We start from the raw sequence: 10,238 nt of genomic DNA, 5'->3' as shown, positions 1-10,238 counted from the left end.
AACATCTATAGTGAGATTTGTATGTCAAAAGTCCTCTGGCAATCTGGAACTCTGTCTCTTAGAAATTTGATTTAGATGCTTTGGTTAGGCACATTTGTTAATTTGCGCATTACAGTGAGACTTTTGCTTCATTTCATAACGACACACCAACAATGAGACGGGCACATCATTGACCCATGATCCTTTTATTTTACATCCATTAAAATGAGCACTTGAGATTTTGTGTACATTTGACTAGGTTTTTAAATGGAAAAATAATAATGCCTTAACCAAAGGGGAAAATGGGAACCTTTTCAAAAATAGCAATTGAAAAACTGAAAACAGAAGAAATGTCTGTTCTCGTATTTCAAAAAATGTTCCTATTCTATTATTTCTGGATGAGTCTCGGCGCTAATAAAATGAAGAATGTGACAGGGTGTTTTAAGTAGCAGGCTGGATCTGCAGACAAAGCAAGTGTGGCTTATATAGTGAAATAGCTGTGGTGTCAGTATGGATTGGGATGTTGTAGTTAGCAATGCAACCTAGGTTCCCTGAGCAGAGACGGCTGCCAGAGACAGAATTCATGCTGTGGAATATGGCTGTGCATGCGGGACGACTTCAGGGCAATTCGTTAGCACAGACACTGTTAGCACATATTTGCAGTCGCGCACCACCGTGCACATGTGTGTAACTTCCACAATAATTTATTTGAGCATGCACGCTCAGATCACCAATGGATCTCCAACAGCTGTCTCCACATACAGAGGCAGGGTTACATATTCTACACAATCTGCACTGCATAAAGTCAGGACGGCTGAACATGGAAAAATCCTGAGTCCTAATGTAGCTTGAACTGCATTCAAGTGGAGAGGAGGTCACTCCCTCATCAGGAAGAGCTGCCAATCAAGAGCTGCCCTGTGCAATTCTGAGGCGATCATCATTCACACATGAGGCTAACCATCTTCATAAACAACCATTCAGTTTTTCTAATGAAAATGTACTTAGTGTGAAGCCCTTTGTGGAAAGACTTCTTAACACCTTCAGGAAGTAATGTGGTCAATGGTGATTCATGCAGGGTTCGGTATTGCAGAGTCAGTATGTTGGGTATGCAGGGTCACAAGATCACATGAAGTTGTATCTGAATTCTGTACATTTAACCGGGACTGGAAGGTATACAAAAAATGTTTGTGAGGACTCAGACTTCAGGGTCATTGTGAGTATTTCTGGAGGAAACCCCCAAAACCCCCAGGCAGCAGTATAGCATAGTGGTTAAGGAGTAGGACTGGGGCACTGCTGCTGTACCCTTGGGCAAGGTACTTAACCCACAATTGCCTCAGTAAATATCCAGCTGTATAAATGGATAACATTGTAAAAGAAATGTAACTCTGGATAAGAACGTCTGCTAAAAGCCTATAAAGTAAAACAGCCTTAGTGCAGTATAGGTATGAGGTATGCCCCAGTAACCCAGCCTGAAACTCAGGACAAGTGACATCCCAATGAGTTAAACTACAACTGAATATAGAAAAAAAGTCAGTGTATTTGGCATGTTTACAGAGTCCACAGTACATTGAGCACAGAAAGACTGGCAGTGGCGTGGTCAGTAGCAAGTTGACTTTGTACTTAATCACTGCTCACATGAACAGTGGTGCATGGGACGAAAAACATACTGTAATGGTGTCTGAAGGAGCCACCATATCCTCTTTCATGGCACGCATAGCAATATAGCACACTATATGTGCTGCTACCAGCAGTTTCCTCACAGGATTCAAAACATCTTTAAAGCAATTAAGACCTGTAACTTTCCACAGACATTTCCCCTTATTTCCTTATGCATTAAAATTCTCTGTTTTGATCTGCATTCCTAGTTTTTTAATAACTCATGGGTTTAACTCCTCTGCACATTTAATGATAAAAAGGTAGCATAGTGGTAAAGAGCAGGGCTTGTAACCAACAGGTTGCTGTTTTGATTCCCCTTGGAGGTACTGCTGCTGTACCCTTGGTCAAGGTACTTAGCTCAGAATTGCCTCAGTAAATATCCAACTGTATAAATGGGTAACATGTAAAAGATTATAACCTATCTAAATTGCTCTGGATAAGAGCATCTGCTAAATGACAATAATGTAATGTAATTACAAACAGACTGACATAAATAGCTGCAATAAAAACATTCTAATGTAGCATGCTGTACAACCCACTGCTACAGGTGCAAATGTCAAAGTTCTGTTTATCATTATTTTTTTTATGTTACATTTGCTCAGCAGATGCACTTATCCAGAGCAATTTACATAGTTCACAGTTTTCGCATATCTTACACGGCTGGATATTTACTGAGGCAATTCAGGTTAAGTACCTTACCTTAAGTACCTGAGGGTAGAAGAGCACTATCCACCAGGGAATGAAACCAGCACTCTTTGCATTATAGGCCCTGCTCCTTGCCTCAAATAAATATTTTCCTTTGACTATCATGTAATAAATACAATGAACAAATCCACCCTACTCTGATCATTATGTAGCAAAGTTGCAGTGATGGTGTGTTTCAATTAAATTTCATTTCATTAAGGAAGATTAGTTGTCTTTTGATTAGTTTTTCCTCCAGTGGTTGCAAAGCCTGCACTCATTGATAGTAAAGTAAATTGCTGCTTTGTTAAAGCCTTTGGAACACGCATCCACAGAAACCCAGATATTGGAGAGCATCCACTTGTGTAGTTTTTTTTTCTTTTTCACAGGATATTTACTTCAGCAGGGTTTCTTATTTTAATGAGATGAAATCCTAATTAGTACAAACGACAAACTGCAGACACTAGGTGGCTTCGTTATGTTGATACTTTGTATTTTATATCATTTTTAAAATCAAAATTATTTGCCAAGCTGCCCAGTTATCCAGGGCAATGTTCTTTCCTGCTGGATGGCTATCAGAGGTGTTTTTCCATTTATGTGTCCAGCATAGCATATTTAAGGCTAAAGTAAGTGAATAAAGAATGAAAAGCAGTTTTCCTTTAAATCCAAATCTACAAAACACTGTGGATTACATGTGATCCAATGTTATTTCACCATGGCTCACTGCGTGCATGCTGAAGTGTTTCCCATTTCTCACAAGAAGTGGTTGTCATTATGTTTACTAATGTTACTTGCGGTGCAAATGTGTTAGCACATAATACTTCAGTATAATAGTCATTTAATTCATAACATTCAATATGTCATAACAAGCTTCAGTATATCAGTGTTTCCAATTCATATAATCCTGCACTGTATCAGCAGCTCACACAAAATATGTCACATGTCGGTTGAAGTTGATGTCTTTCACTTAAATTTCTTTGCTACATTTAAACTCTTGATTTGCAAGGATTTTGGATAATCTGGTGCCTTTTCTCAGTCTTTCCTTCCAAGCCCAAAAAGTGCCACCAAGGAGTGGTGATTTTCCACATAGACCACACCCTTAAACAAGAAGGTTTTCACAGAAATAGAGGAAAATGAAGCAACAAACTGGGCAGAAGGCCTTCAGCATTTGAGCTGAGGTTGCCAAATAGAAAGGTGTGGGGGCTCCTGCTGTCTGGTGTGTTTATAAGAGTGCTCTTCTGAGAACTGTCTCCAGAGGAGCAGGTTGTCAGGTCATTCAAGATATAGTGCATTATTTATCCTTTTTTGGCACTGCTTGTGTTGTGTAACAGCTCACAAAGTGTGACATAATAATGTGAAAACATACCCAATAATAAGTCTTAATGAATTTGAACAAAAATGGGAATCATACATAGTTGGATATGTTTATCATGCCGAATACGAAGCACAGAATTTTAATGATCCACAATCCCCTTACAGAGTTTTATGCTGGCAAGAATCCTCAATCTTGGCAATACATGGGGAATTTTTATCTAGTCCAGCTCAACTATTAAATTTAACAACCAGGCAAGGATTTTCTGATTAAGAGAATCTGGGTTCAATTTTATGAAGTGGCTACAGAGACATTCACTGAGCGCAATAGGAGCCTGTTCTTTTATCTGAAGCTGGATTTAGACTGACCTTTAAACACACCAATCAAAATCAATGACTCACTTGTTTCGCTGGGATTAAATCACAGTGTCTACCTAATGCATAATGAATTGCAATGAACAACCCTTAAAATATTGTCAAACCTTTTACCACCCTCCCAATGTCAGCATGCAATATTTACAATACCCACTCATGAAACAATATGCATAGCTTCTACATTTTCCCGTTACTTTGAGCATGTTTTCCTCTTTCACATTCAACAAGTCTCCCCAAAAGATTTTCTTGCAAACAGTACATCCTGTTCCAGACAGGGAGCACTGCCAAGACAACACATGGCACATTCTGTGACAGTGTGTATTGTCTTCTTTATCATCTGAGGCTCATTTCCCATATTGGTGACAGTGGACCATATATGCTATCCCTGATCAATTGTCTGAGCCAACGGAGTGCATGCCAACAGCCTACAAATCCTCAGAGACCATTGGTCACAGACCCACAGAGAGACAACAGAAATCACCACATCCTCATTTCACTGTCACCTGCTGAATTGAATAATATATCAGGCTGTGTTTTGCCATCTCTGGAATGCATATTTATTTAGATTTGCCTTTTATGGAAAGTGGAGGAGCAGAAGAGAAGATAAAGGGAACCATTTTCATGTTTGGTCTTGGGGGTGGGTGGGTGGGTGAGGGGTGCATTTGGGGGTTTCTGTGTGACACAAAGTAGTAGCCATTAACGGCTAACGCCGCCACACCTCCTCAAAAGAAACGGGTCTTTCGAGCGCAAGGGCCAAATGTGCAGACCAGCTGACTTACGCCATCGGATGCCAACCAAAATACGAGGCCTCAGCTCGGGGTTTGAAAAAGGCCCCAGCAGAGCGCTGAGGGGAGACAGTGCCTCTCACATAACCAGGGCCCCTTCTGCACACAGCAGCGGACCTCTTTAAAACAACACCGGGAGCCAGGCCGCACCGTACAAGGTGAAGTGTTATTCCAGCTAGGTAAATACAGGGCCTAGATCTAACAGTGATGAATGGCACATATTAACAAGCGCAAATTGAATTATGTTGTCGAAATTCCAAGGCTCCGCTGACTGAAAGGCAGAGAGAGTCAATCGAAATCCTCCCTCTTCACCTTCAGGCTTTGTGGTGTCGAGTACGTCGACACCTGGAAGCAGCTGTCCTTGTATATGGAATTAGATCCAATTGTCTTCTTGGGTTTCAAAGGTTGGGTGTTGTGATTTGAAACTTTTCTGTCATGGAAAAAAGTACTCTAGGTCTGCTGAGCATTGAGCAAGGTGTCTTATAAGAAGAGGGGGCAGATTTATGATGTTTACTCTGAATTCTTTTCCTGTTCTCATAATTAAAGCACCTTGCTAATACAGACTGTCAAATTAGATCAGAGATTAAGCCCAGTAAATAATGGAGCAGATGAATGAATGAATGTATCAGATGTCAAAATTGTAAATTCACTTTATTTGTGTCCACAGAAAGAAAACAAACACATGAAATACAAACACAATACATCCCAAAATTAATCGCTTATTAGTCTGCATGTGAAAGATACCAAGACTATTGTTAGATGGTGCAGTTATTCTCCTTAAACTTTCCTAAACAAAAATTAAACTGCTATTGCTTTGATGCCTACCACTTTGAAGCTACATGTGCTAACCTTTCCAGTCACTGTACCATATCAGATTCTGTGTGCTTAATGTGGGTTTGTTAAAAGCTTTGAACTCTTAATTTAGTAAACTGTTAACAACTCTTTCTTGTCACCGACTTACATGACAAAGATGTCACATGGTTTGGCAACTGTACTGTGTAGCACCAGATGGAGTTCTGTCAAACACAGGAGACATTTAAGCCACTTCCTTACACATGACAGCACAAGACAACTCAGAGGGATACACGTAAATCCAACTGAAAGGCCATTTGCCTCTTGGTTTCACACTGTTTGTAAACACAACAGGAGTGAATCAATTCTTTCATTTTCAGGATAAGGAATAAAAATTCACCAACCCAAAAATGCCACACTGGTAACTCTCCCGGTTATTGAAGTCTTTGCTGCATTGCCTCTGTGTTCTCTGGAAGTAACAAACAGACAGCTGTTCCGAAATAATTTTGAATTCTGAACCTGAACCTCACCTCATATATCTTGGCTTTCATGACTAGCTAGCATTCCAAAATAAATAAATAAATAAATAAAACTAAACATAAACTAATATTTTTTTAGTTTTGGCATCACTTTGCAGCATATGCTTAACAAATTCACTAAAACAGGTTCCTGTTATTATCTGGCTCCACTATTCAATCCAGATTCTGTACAGCCAGCATTTCCATGTATTACAATGTGTATCAGGTAGCTAATACATGAGATTGCAAAGTATGAGATATAGCCCCAAAATGTGACATCAGGTGTCAGCCATTTTCTTTCCTTCAGCAGCAATTCAGTGGTTCTGCGCTCCTGCTGACACACAACAACACATAAGATTACTTTCATCAGCTGAAGACAAAGCCCCCTAACTAAGGGAAGTAATTACACTCTTTGTTTTGTCTCTAGAGAGGGATGCCTTCTGCAGCAAACATTCTTATACTGCACTCATGCCTCTGAACTCCACTACGGGTGGCAATTTATGAATAATTTGAAATCTTGACTGAATTGCTAAATTACACTGAGTGCTTCTTCAAGATACTTCAAGTTACTGTGCATTGTTCAGGTATAGAATGCACTTACAACCGTCATATTGTTTATTGTCACTGTTTATAGTGTTTGCTGACAAAACGTCCCCTATAGATTAATCTAGAATTTACAGCCTAAATACTGGCACATCAATGATACCCCACGTTAGTCCATGCATTCCTATGAGTCAGCTGAATGTCCTGTATGTTCACAAACAATGGGACATCATTTGGCATAGTGAGGTGTGGTAATTCACTGTTCATCTAATCCAACCTGCTGCTTTTCTGTGTTTATGAAAGGATTATTGATTTCTGAATTTGAGTGTCAAGATGTATTAGGAAGGCCAAGCCAATATCCTTTGTTGTTGAACAGGACTCAAAGCAAATAGTTTGAGCTGATAAGGTTCCTCAGGCTTTATTTGTTTGTTTTAAGTATCAACATGACTTTCACCAACTGTTCATGCTGTACTCCTTGTTTGAGGAAAAAGCCCATATGTGTATTGTAATTGTTGTGTCATTAAGTAGCTGGACTCTGAACTGGATGTTGACCTAATGATTTGTGGATATCAGTGAATATCAGTGAAAATTTTGAATAAAATCAATGTATAATGTGTAACAGTTTTGTATGGGTCCTAACAGGGCCATACACCATTATGTAGCTCCTACTGTATTTAAGGTGTCAGATTGAATATTGTATTTTCTTATTTACTGTATATTATCAATATAGTTCTAACAATAACTAACAATAGAGTTCTTCTTAATATTGTTATTCTGTTTTAGGTAGGGGGTTTTATTGTTAGCTGTCATTGGAAATCCTCAAAAAGACCATGTGCACTTCAACCTGTACTGCTCAAAACACAATTATTGTACCTGCGTACATGAACTCCATGAGTATCCAAATGAACTAAATAATGTTTTTACTGATATCTTGCAGCATATGCTGCACCATTGACCGTGCTTAACATAAAGGGCTTTTAAAATGATTTCTTTATAAAGGAAATGTGATTTCCCCCTCTAATGGCCATGTTTTTCTGTGGTATCAATGGAACACAGCTGAGCATCCATAACAAAAACTCCCCAGCCTTTATCTGTGTAAGAAGAATTCATCTAATGTCAACAAGAGTAGAATTTTGTAGGTAAGGTTTTGTAGGTAGGCAGGCCTTTCATTAAAAAGCAAAAAATCAAAATGAATCTTTCAAAAGATTAGATGAGATCTGTTTGCGAATAATTCTGAGCCATTGCTCAGAGGTCTTTTTTGTCCAAAACGCTGCACAGTTTCCTCAGCAGCTGAAAAGAAAGTCCATCCAGACAGACCGAGACTGCTAATTACCCAAATCTTTATTTCTGCAAATCAATGCTTTGATGACAAAAGAAGCCTTTCTCTTTAAAAAGCGTTTAAACAGCTTCACAAAGACCTGACTATTTCCTTGTTGTTAAAAATAGCCATCTCATTAGGCTGAAAGCAGCTCTGCGAGGTCTTTTTAAAATACAACATTTTGTAACGTTGGTACTCCAGGGGCTTAAAACAACATTTTCTCCCCCAATATTAACAGTGTGGCTTATGTGTGGTCACTCGGGCGTGTGGGATTTGGAAGGGGAGCAGGTTCTCTGAAGCATGTCTTCTTAATTAATTCTTCCGTTGCTTTTCCAAAAGTCTTACACTCAGTGCTTTCTCAAAGGACTGTCTTTTCCAAAGAAAGAAGAAGTGTCTCAATAAAGTCTACCGATGTGACCCTGTGTGTTTGTATACGTATATGTGAGCGTGATTTTAAGAAGGTGAAGCTAAATGTGGCACAAATACAGAGAAAGGTGGCATTATGAAGAGGCTCTCTCAGAGCACTGAAGATTTACCTCTATTTGGTTAATTCTTTGACTTTCCTATGTTCTACTCCATGTTGCAATGTTAGACAGGGTTCTAGTTATTCTGTAACATTTGTGGAGTCCCCCTATTTTGACAGATTTTTGTCAAAGTATTGCTGTGGTCATGACACTGCAATTTTCACGCACACACACACACACACACACACACACACACGCTTCAGTGACAAGCACCAGAAATATCTAGGCTACATAGCTACATCTCAAAACACTACTCGATGACACACTCAGCTATCTGACTGAATGCCAACTTCGAAATGCACACCATCACAGAACCCACTTCAGTGACAAGCAACAAACAGATTTAACATAGGCTAAACGGCTTCTCTTCATAGGCCTGTTTGCATTGTCAGTATTTGGTCTACATCATTTAGTCCCAATGAATTGTCAATTTTTGTGATTTCTGTGATGTAAAAATGCTAAATTTGCAGTAGCACTCATTGTAGTACTGATTGTCTGGCATTATAGCGCCTCACTTGGTGTGGCATTTTAATTAATAATTGGGCTGATCCTTGAAAGCAGACCTAGATTACAAGAAACCCATCTACTCAAGTATAATGCAAGAGAAAAATAATCATTGATTTGTACATCACAATAAAGAGAAAATGTGATTGTGAATATATGTACATTGACAATGTAACAACAAAAACTAGGAAAGGCAAAAAATCAACAGACATTTAAAATGGCAGTGTAAACAGAATGAAAAGCATGACAATAAAGTGTTGCGATTACAGTAAGGATAAAGTTGCAAAAAATGGAAGGGTAGTATGGTGGAACAATCACGACAAAAACAACTGAATTTCAAACTGACTCTCAATGATAACAATTAACAAAGGAAATAAACATCTAAAATACTGTCATGCTAATAAAATGATTGAACCATGGAAAGTAAAGGATAGTTACATATCTAGTATGGAGTGGATTAAACTGTGGATTAAGATTTGAATTGGCAATGGTAATGAGGCCAATCCTCAGAGGTACTTTGTCTTTTCTATCCTATCCATCTTTGGCCAGCAGCTCATTGGTGGTCCAGGTACAGTTTGCTTATTGCAGTGGTATGAATGGATTTTACTTAGCAATGGATGGGATGCCTTACCTCTGTTGAGTCAGGGGACACCTCCAACTCACTCAATAATAATTGCAGTTAGATTCAGAGGATTTATCAGAGATGTTTCACGGGACCAATCCACACACTTGGTCATCATTGACTCTAACTGAAAAATTATTGAAAAGACTGATGTTCAGAGCAGTGTATCTCAATCCTGGTCCTGGTGAACTACCATGCAGGCTGATTTTAGTTCTAGTGAGGCTTAATCAACCAGGCTTTACAGTGCTGGTACTTAACTACACTTAATTTGAATCTGACACGTCAACTACCTGGTATGACATATGTGGAAGAAATGTGTTGCTGGAGGTGTACTTATTTTCCTGAAAAGATGATAGTGAAGGCATTGTTCAACTAATTTCTATTAATTTGTGCCTCTTGTTATCACAATACAGATAACATTCAAACAAGTTATTCATTCAAAGTAATTAGCTGCAGAGCTGAACAATTGTTATAGGGCCAATAGCACTGGCCTCTGTTACAAAATATGCAAGACATACTTCAGTCTTTTTAGGAGCACAGCCCGCTCTGGTGACAGTTTTCCCTCACTGTGAGTGGCCCCTGCACTGTTGATTTCAATATTTATCACAGGGATAGTAAACAATAACAATA

This window comes from Megalops cyprinoides, chromosome 5 (genome assembly GCF_013368585.1).
Source record: "Megalops cyprinoides isolate fMegCyp1 chromosome 5, fMegCyp1.pri, whole genome shotgun sequence".
In the NCBI taxonomy this organism is placed as follows: domain Eukaryota; kingdom Metazoa; phylum Chordata; class Actinopteri; order Elopiformes; family Megalopidae; genus Megalops; species Megalops cyprinoides.
This window is presented reverse-complemented; position numbering follows the sequence as displayed.